Source organism: Meriones unguiculatus, chromosome 3, assembly GCF_030254825.1.
Source record: "Meriones unguiculatus strain TT.TT164.6M chromosome 3, Bangor_MerUng_6.1, whole genome shotgun sequence".
Taxonomy (NCBI): Eukaryota; Metazoa; Chordata; class Mammalia; order Rodentia; family Muridae; genus Meriones; species Meriones unguiculatus.
This window is the reverse complement of record NC_083351.1, coordinates 170,913,969-170,922,998: the sequence shown is the minus strand read 5'-3', so window position 1 is coordinate 170,922,998 and position 9,030 is coordinate 170,913,969.

Genomic DNA, 9,030 nt, shown 5'->3' with positions numbered 1-9,030 from the left:
CCTCCTCAATAGGTTTCCATGGAGGAAGCTGATGTGAAGGTCAGTGGCCTCTGGAAGAACCTGCCATGTGGGGCAGACTTCAGCGTATCTAGTTCTGATGACAAGCTATTGGACTTGTCGTCCCCCAAGGCCAGATTGTGTTTCACTATGTAGCCAAGGCTGGCCTTGAACTAACAGTCCTACTGCTTCAACCCCCTCCCCCTGCCGGCCTTGGGATTACAGGGATAGGTCACAAATCATGGGCTATCGGTACTGTTTTCAGAGACTCTTCAAAATAAAGCCCACTTTACAGACTAGAAAACAGAGAGCAAAGGTGATACACAGTATGTGGCAGAGCTGAACTCCGAACCCACGGAGCCTGGCTTCTAGGATACTGTCACTACATACCTAAGGATGAGAGTAGCATTGGCTGGAGCAGACCATCTCTGGGCATGTTTAGCATGGTTGCTGGCAGAGGACTCTCAGTCAGTATCCATTACAGATCTGGGCCGTGGTGTGTGTGTGTGTGTGTGTGTGTGTGTGTTTTAAGAAATGGGTTCACAGGTCACATTGAACCTCAAGTTTTAGTTTCTCCTCTATTGGTGATCCTCTTAGAGTTTTGTTGGAACAATATTAAAAAGCAGTACTCGGTGAGTGACACATGACTAGTCTTCGGTAGAGACTCAATCTCTGCCATCCGAAATTATCCCACATGCAGACCACATTTCTCCCTACTCAGTCACTTCGCAGCCCACTGTCCTGTTGTTTGGATTTTGCCCTTAGCCACCCCTGAAACAACGCTGTAGATAATAACACGTACTTCAAGAGTGGTCGAGAGGCTTCAATGAGATCATGTGGGTGATCTCCGCCTGGCATAGAAAACATAATAGCTTTTGTGATTAATAATGAAAACCTAATTGCAAAATTCAATAGGCACTGGAAACTTACTCTTTGATTTCCCCTGTGAATCTCTGTGTTCCCTCCCCTTTCTGCTCCTTCTCAGTTGTGTGAAATGTTCTCACGTCTTTGTGCTCTGCCTTGAAGCAATGCCAAAAGCAGAGAAAAAAAAATTCCATTCTTCCTACCTAAGGTGGTCCCTGTCACTTTGTAGTCTAGTTTTCCCCCAGCCAGAGCCCTTGGTGGGTGTGAAAAGTCTCTCCAGTTTCTCCTTAGTATGTCTAAGGAAGGGTCTCCCTCATGCCTTTAACTACAGCACACATTCCCATTGCATAGTCTGCTGGCCTATAATCCATATCACTCTTACGATTTGTAGAAAGCGAGGTCAGGGGAGCTGGAAATCACTGCATACCTTCTATGCCTTCACCTCTTTCTAGCTGGATGGACCTTCACTGCTCTGTGCTCGTATTTCCTCCTTCAGGCCTAATAGCACACTACTGTAATCCTAGGACTCAGGAGGCCCGGTTCTTTGGAGACTGTACGTTGGAAGCCAGAAAAAGCTATCTGTGAGTTTTAAGCCACCCTATTTTACATCGCAAGACTAAGACCCTGCCAGAGGAGAGGGAGGAGGGAAATAGGAAATGAGGGAGGAAGAGAAGGACTATAAATGATAACACACTGCCCAAAGTATACTGAATGCTTCTAAGAGTTGGCTGAAACCTAGGAAAGTTGCCTGCTAGTTTTTGTCTCAAACTGACAACAGACCATATCCATCCTTGCATTTTAGTGACCAGCTGTTAGATTCAAAACAAGCAAAGTAACAAGGAAGTGCTTGATGTGTGAAGTGGTCCCTTCTAGAGGCTGCCAGCTGTACCAAAGACTAGAACAGCTCTGAATATGGAGACCGTTAAACCAAGTGGGCAGCACCATGGGGATCCAAATCCCCATTTTAGACTCATTTACACAAGTCCCCCCAGAAAGAGGGATCCACGGAGGAAACAGGGGAATCCAGGAGCAGTGCATCGCAAAGACAAATAAAGGCATCTGTGCCACTCTTCTAAGCAACCCTTGGGGGGACTGATTTGAAAGCAAATTGCATTGGAAATAAACTGCTCCCTCATCTGCACTCCTGGGTTTGTTACTGCGGGATACTTCAAGACAGCGGGACAGAATCTCAGATCTGGCCATCTAAATTGGTTGAGAATGCTGGTATCTTTTGATGCCTGCTCTCCCCAAACAATAAATAACTGGATCATAGGCTTTCTAATTCTATGTCAGCCTCGGGGTTAGGATGTCTTGATTTATGGAGGAAACTTCAGAGCTAAATGCATCACAGGCACAAATGTCTTGTATCTGATCTCTCTATTGTGTCAGATTAATTGAGTTCTCTTAATTTTTGTTTGTTTGTTTAGTTTTTTTGAGAGAGGGTTTCTCTGTGTAACAGCCCTGGGTGTCCTGGAACTTACTTCGTAGAACAGTGTGGCCTCAAACTCAGAGAGCTTGACCTGCCTCTCCCTCCTGAGTGCTGGTGTTAAAAAATTGCACCACCACATCCAGCGTGTTGTTTTAATTCTTAATAATAGGACCTTCCCCACTTTCTGCTAGTGTTACTGTTACAGACAGCTACTGAGCCAGGGACCCATTCTCCCCTCTTTCTTAAATGCAAAGAGTTAAAGAAAGGCTTTCTCACAGCTACAAAACACAGCAAAACATAATTTGAATTTTAGTGGAGTTTGTTGAGTTGAACTCTACTTTTGGCTACAAAACCCTAGATCTGTATGTGTGTACCTATGCATAACATTTTTTTTTTGCATTCCGGAGCACCATGTGCATTCATATGCTAAAATCTTTCTACCAGAAATGATTATTGAATACTCATATACTGTGAAACACTATTCTCTGAGTATAGGCAGCTCATGAGGCCCCACAACCTTCCCCGTGGATATGTAAGTGGATAATGACTGGGTTTTAAGGGTTCTTCTTCAGTGGTGTAGCCAACAATAAGTTGCTCATACTCTTGCAGATAGCCCCTTCCTTACCCATGCTCCTATAGTAACCACAGTTACATAAGATGGACACGGACAGAGATGTCTGTTTTGGTCTGTCACTGGTACTCTGGAATGAATAGTTATGTTTCCACAGCCCCAGAAGAAATTAACACAGCATCATGTAAGGCAGCATTTGCAGCTGTGGGTTCTGGTTCTTATCATTTTTATTTCTCCCATCTTTGTTTTATCTATCCAGTAAATATTTAGTATCTATTTTGATCGTGACACTTAATTTAGTGTCAGGAATAAGAAGATGACATCATAATGAGCTCTTCCTGGGAAAACTTAGTCTCCTGGGGGCATGTGATAACTTATTAATTAACTTTGGAAATACTGATGTAATTTTGATTGACTGAGTCATTTTTCCCCCTGCTAATCACAGAATACACACTGCACAGAAAAGGTGGCATCTGAACAGTCTAATAGTTAGGCAGGAAATTTTCCAAGAGATTTTTAGGTAGCATATTCAATGCAAAGGAAGAGCATCATTTATCTGGGGACAGGAGAGGCCACTCATATGGCATTGCCTTTGACTGGTACCCAATGTTCCTCGCCTCTTAGTTCCTCAGTTAAGTCACAGTAACCGTGTGCTTTTATTTAGCTACAAATGACATCGTTTACTTTGGCTTCTCTATGGAACCTCAGCTCCCACTTACAATAAATGTGCGGATATTCGGCTGATGTCATGAATGTAGCATTTGAAAAATGAAATTCATCATTTCTACCCTTCAAATATATTCTTGCTTGGAAGCTTTTATAAATGAACCCATTACCTGTTCAGTCACCCTGGTTCCTTGCCCTGGTCTCTTATTCGACATTTTCTCAGGTCATCACATGAGTCCATGAAGTGCATCTTTTTGGAACTTTCCCCCTATCTACCTTATTTATTTTTATTGCAAACTCATTCATTGAGATATGGATTTATTTTAAAAATAGGTTAGTTTCAAAATCTCTGAAGTGGTCCTTAGTTGTTTTTTTTTCCCCCTCACTCCAACTGTGTTTGATTTCTACTGCTGTATAAGAAATCACCACAAGCATAGACAGTTAAACAATGCCCATTTATCAACTCACAGGTGTTTAGTACAGGTGCACCTAGCTGAGTTCTTTGCTTGGGGTCTCACAGTTAAATTCTTGGTCAGTTTGGCAATCTCATTTGAGGGCTCTTGACAAAAGTATTTTTCCAAGCTCATCCATTTTCAGCCTTTTCTGCCAGTTATGGGATTGAAATCTAGCTGGCTGTTTCTCTGGGTTTGTACCAGCTCTTGGAAGCCACTGGGCATTTCTACTCTGAGCTCCCTTCTATCATCAGCTAGCACTGAAGGATTTCTTGGAGGTTAACTGTAGTACTTCTAATGCCCTTTTCCAGAAAACAAAACAAAACCAAACCGATTTTTTTACCCCCTCCTCCCCTCCTAATCCCACCTTTCCTCTCCCCTCTGCACGAATGCCCCTCCCTAAGTAAAAATCTTTTAAAGAGCTTACCTGAGGTTAGGCCCACCTATCATTATCCCATCTTTTTAATGTCAACTCTGTATTCTGATGTAAGCTGATCATACTGTGAGATGCTCTCATATCAACAGCTACTCCCCACTTAAAATGGACGGTCCCTCTAAAGATCCCAGGTCATCAGGAGCCATTTTAGAATACTGACTACCGTAGTATCCAAGCAGCCAACTGTCAGGTTTATGCTCCCCAAACAGTTCATTCTTATTATAAACTTTATTCCAAAGGCAATATGCAGCTACAACCAATCAAATGTTGGCACACAATGATTTGTGGACTGTGTAAAGTTTACCCTTGTTCATTCAAAAGTGGGGACTGATTCCTATATCCCACTATCTGGTTTCCATCAGGACATGCATTGTCATCTTTATTTTAAGTATCTTCTCTCTCAAGTTTGTGTAAACATGCCCACCATTTGTTCTCTATTCTGCTAATAAAACACTAACCAGCCAATGCTGAGCAATAGAGAAGATAGTGTGGGACATCCGGGTCCAGCAAGGGGAGGTGAGAAAGAGAAGAAGTAGGAGATTGAGCCACAAGAAGAAAACCAGGAAACATAATGAGAAATGAATTAGAGCTAAGAGATGATTGGAAAATACAAGTAATATGGAGAATTTGGCTGGGAGGAAGCTAGATTAGTTTGGAGGTTTAGGATGGAAGAATTATTGCTCAGTATTGTGCTCTAGGCTAATTAAATAAATCATACTTTCCATGTATCATTACTTGGGTAAATAGCTGGCTAAAGATAAACTGTCACCATGCTACATTTATGATTTATATCATATTAGTAATCATTCTACAACCAACCACATTAAAAAAATGAAATCAAGACCAGGTTGGTATTTGAGCTTTTCAGATTTTCCCGTCAACTCAATTTTTTAGCGTTTCTCCCTCTTTTCTCACACACTTCCAATATCACAGCCAGAGCAAAGGCTTTGTTTCAACTTCTCCACTTGCTGGTTTCCTTTGCTTGGTTTATCTATGGGGGTTCATCCATCTGAAAATGTTGGGTTTTTTTGCATGGATATTTCAAAGCAGTGTTTTCTGTCCTTCGTCCCTTACATCTTCACAGCACTTGGTGCTTCTCTTGTGGCGCCTGAGATATTCTATTTACACTTCTCATTTACTTTTATAAAGCAATAATAATGATATAGTAATAATGTCAAACATACCCAGCTCCCTACCAGTGAGGGATATCAGGATCTGACCTCTGACTTTCCATCTGCCCCACTGTTTTCTTTTGGGTTCCTCTAGCCACAGGGATGCGGAGAGGGACCCTGCTATGTTCTTCTCACTCATTCTGGCCCAAATGGAACATGCGTTCCTTACTCCACTTGCTATACTATTGACACATCAGAACTTGCAAACAAAATATGCTAAATGATCATGGGAATAAACACACCAATATCAACAGAGAACAACATAATGTGTCTTAAATGATTTTCCTTCGTGGTTTTTCTGTCTTTTAAAAATATGACTTGAAAAAATTAAGTGTGTGTGTCTGTGTGGATGTATGACATGTGTACAGGTGCTTGAGGAGGCCATACAGAGCATTCCAGTCTCTTCTGGAAAAAGCACAAGTGCTTTTATCTATGGAGCTATTTCTTCAGCTCTGGTTTTCTACCTTTGTAGACCAGGCTGGCCTCAAACTCACAAAGATCTGCCTGCCTCTGCCTCCCAAGTGCTGAGATTAAAGGCATACATTAACATATTTGGTGAATGTTTTTCTTTAAAGTCTCTGTCTTTTCATCATCTTTGTAACATCACTAGATGCTGAACGTGGTACCTGCTGGTGATACAGCTGGGAACAAAGTGAAAGTTTATGGGTTTTAAAGTCTGGCTTCAAGACACAGAGATCGAGGGGGCAGATGTTCCTCTCCCGTTGGTTCATAAATCTTTATTGAGTACATGTTATGGGCCACAGCCACACATACACTGTTCTAGAAGCTCTCAAAAGACTTATTGCATTGAGCTTAGAGTCCTAAACTGTGGAACAATTCCTACAAATAAAAAAAAAAATGTTTTCACAAAACCACCATGAAGATAATCAATCAGAGCTGTAGGATCAAGAACAGTGTGGGGAGCAGAACACTGTCCTGAGACGCTGAGGTCAAGAAAGAGCAGTATTTGCATGGAAACTTGAACACGCTCAAGAGAGGTGTAACGGGCTCTGGAAGAAAGGGTTCCAATCAAGCATAACAATTGGCAAGAACGGCCTGCTGGGCATCTTCTAGTAACCAGCCCCCACTTTTGTCTGCTAAGCACCATCTAATTAATGGTAATCTCTCACTTCCTGGAAAATGTATATAAAAATATTAGTCACCCCAAATCTAGTCTCTGATTTATAAAGGAACATCAAATGGGAATGGAAGGCACTCTTGGGTGTGGAGAAAGCTGGTTCTCTCTTCACATCAATTTACTTTTGTTAATCCCAAATCCTTGGATGTGGAGGCTGGTAATCTAGCTTTTCTTCTTGCTGCCTTCTACAGGGTACATTCTATAAAATCGCTTTCTGTACGAATACTTATATATTCTATAGGGATATTTGCTGACTGAATTCAATTGAATAATGACATGTGGAATGGGTGTCCCATTAAATCTGCCAAACTCTTTTGTTTATTGTAGAAAATACACAGAATTAAAATAATTTTGATATTCTTATAAAATAAAATAATATGACTTACCATTTGTTTACTTTCTTCTTTTATAAAATTCACTCAACTTGTTTTCAATTAGGGCATTTCTTAAAGTTTTAATGATATGAAAATTAAAGATGACTAAACAAATATAAAAAGAAAGAAGAATTAGTCAGTTCCTTGAGGGCATACACTGTGTTTTATATATTTTTGAATCACCCGTAGTCACAGAATCAAACAAAACCAAAATTAGCATTTTAGAACATAGTTTCCACTCACACTTTTTCTTTGCCTAGGGTGTAGAATATTTCAGTGTGTTGATTATATCTTTATAATCATATAGTATTTTGATTTTTCTAGTTAATTAAAGAATAGAGATTATGAGGGCAACATACCTCTTTCTATGCTATTTCATTATCCATTTTAATTAGCAAATCAGAAAAACATGCACACTACAGTTTTATAATTGATCAGTATACTTGACAGTACTTTTCTTTGTTCCCGAATTCCACATTTTGTAAGTCTTACTCCTAATTACAGTGCTACATGAATTTATCACAGCATCCATCAAAAAAAAAAAAAAAAAAAAACAAGATAAAAGTTGACTTCCACCAATTGTTTGTGCCTATTGATTGAATGTTTTGAGTCAAGACTTAGTCATATCGAGAGAGGCAAATGCAGTGAGCTTACCTCCATCCAATGCTTTCCTTATGTGCTTCATTAACGCCCTAGCCTGGAGCCCTTTACACAGTTTTCCCCATGCTGCCTGTGGGCTCTGCCCTATGGATCCAGATCCCCTCATCAGCCTAACCAGGGCCTCCCGGAAGACTGGTCAAGTGCTCTCTCTCTCTCTCTCTCTCTCTCTCTCTCTATATATATATATATATATATATATATATATAGGGATATTTGCTGACTGAATTCAATTGAATATATATATATATTCAATATATATATATATTCTCAGTAGCCTATAAAAGTCCCTCCTTCCTTCAGCAGTGGTTCTCTCTCTCTCTCTCTCTCTCACTCTTTACTCCTCTGTTTCTCTCTCTCTCTTTCTTTCATCTCTGTTTCTGTCTCTCTGTCTTTCTCTCTGTGTCTTCCTGTCTTAAAGGCCAGTTCTGAAAGTAGTTGTTTTAGGATGACTCTTGACCATCCTAAACATTTTAAACAGTTGCTTTAAAAATCATTTTCTTTTCAGAGTCTATCTCTCAGTTTTCACCTCACTTCTGATTATTTCCTGAAATGAGTTTCGAAACAGGGAGCACATAATAGATATTTTACACTTGACAGTTGTGTCACACATAATTTAATGATCGTTTCCATTCTCATTTCCGCAATGGTTTCTGTCCAGTGGGAGTGGTTGGAAGACCCACATAGGGATGAGCTCTGCTGTTCCCTTCCTCCTTGACTGTCTCCCCACTCTCAGGCTCAAGCTCTTTCCTTACTCTCCTCCACTCTGTTAATGATTTTTCCCTCTTCTTCATCCTACCAACACCACCTGAAAATGCTGTGGGACAGGCGATGGAGGAAGGTACTGAACCTCTCGGGGATCTAGAGCTGAGTCACTGAGGGCGGTGATCTCACTGGGGTCCATTCATTAGCATAGTGGCCTGTGCTCTTCACCCTCTTGACTCCAGGTGTAGCTGCTCAGATGACCCACGTAAAACCTTAACAAGATCAGTTAAAGCTGCTGAGGCATGAAGGCAATGATTTTAGATTTATGGACGGATGGGAGTGTGGAAATGATAAAAAACACCAGCAGGCACCATTTTATTCTTTTCTTTTGCTTCTGAGTTTGCAGGTGTACCTCTGGCTGGCCTGTCTTCCTTAAGGGAAGTCATTTTAAGCTGTCCCTGGATATCAGCCCACAGAAAAGCAAGTAGCTCTCCTTGACCACAAATGATCATCTACCTATAACTCCTCCACCCTGTTTTTCAATTTTTGAACTCTGAGGTTAATTCTTG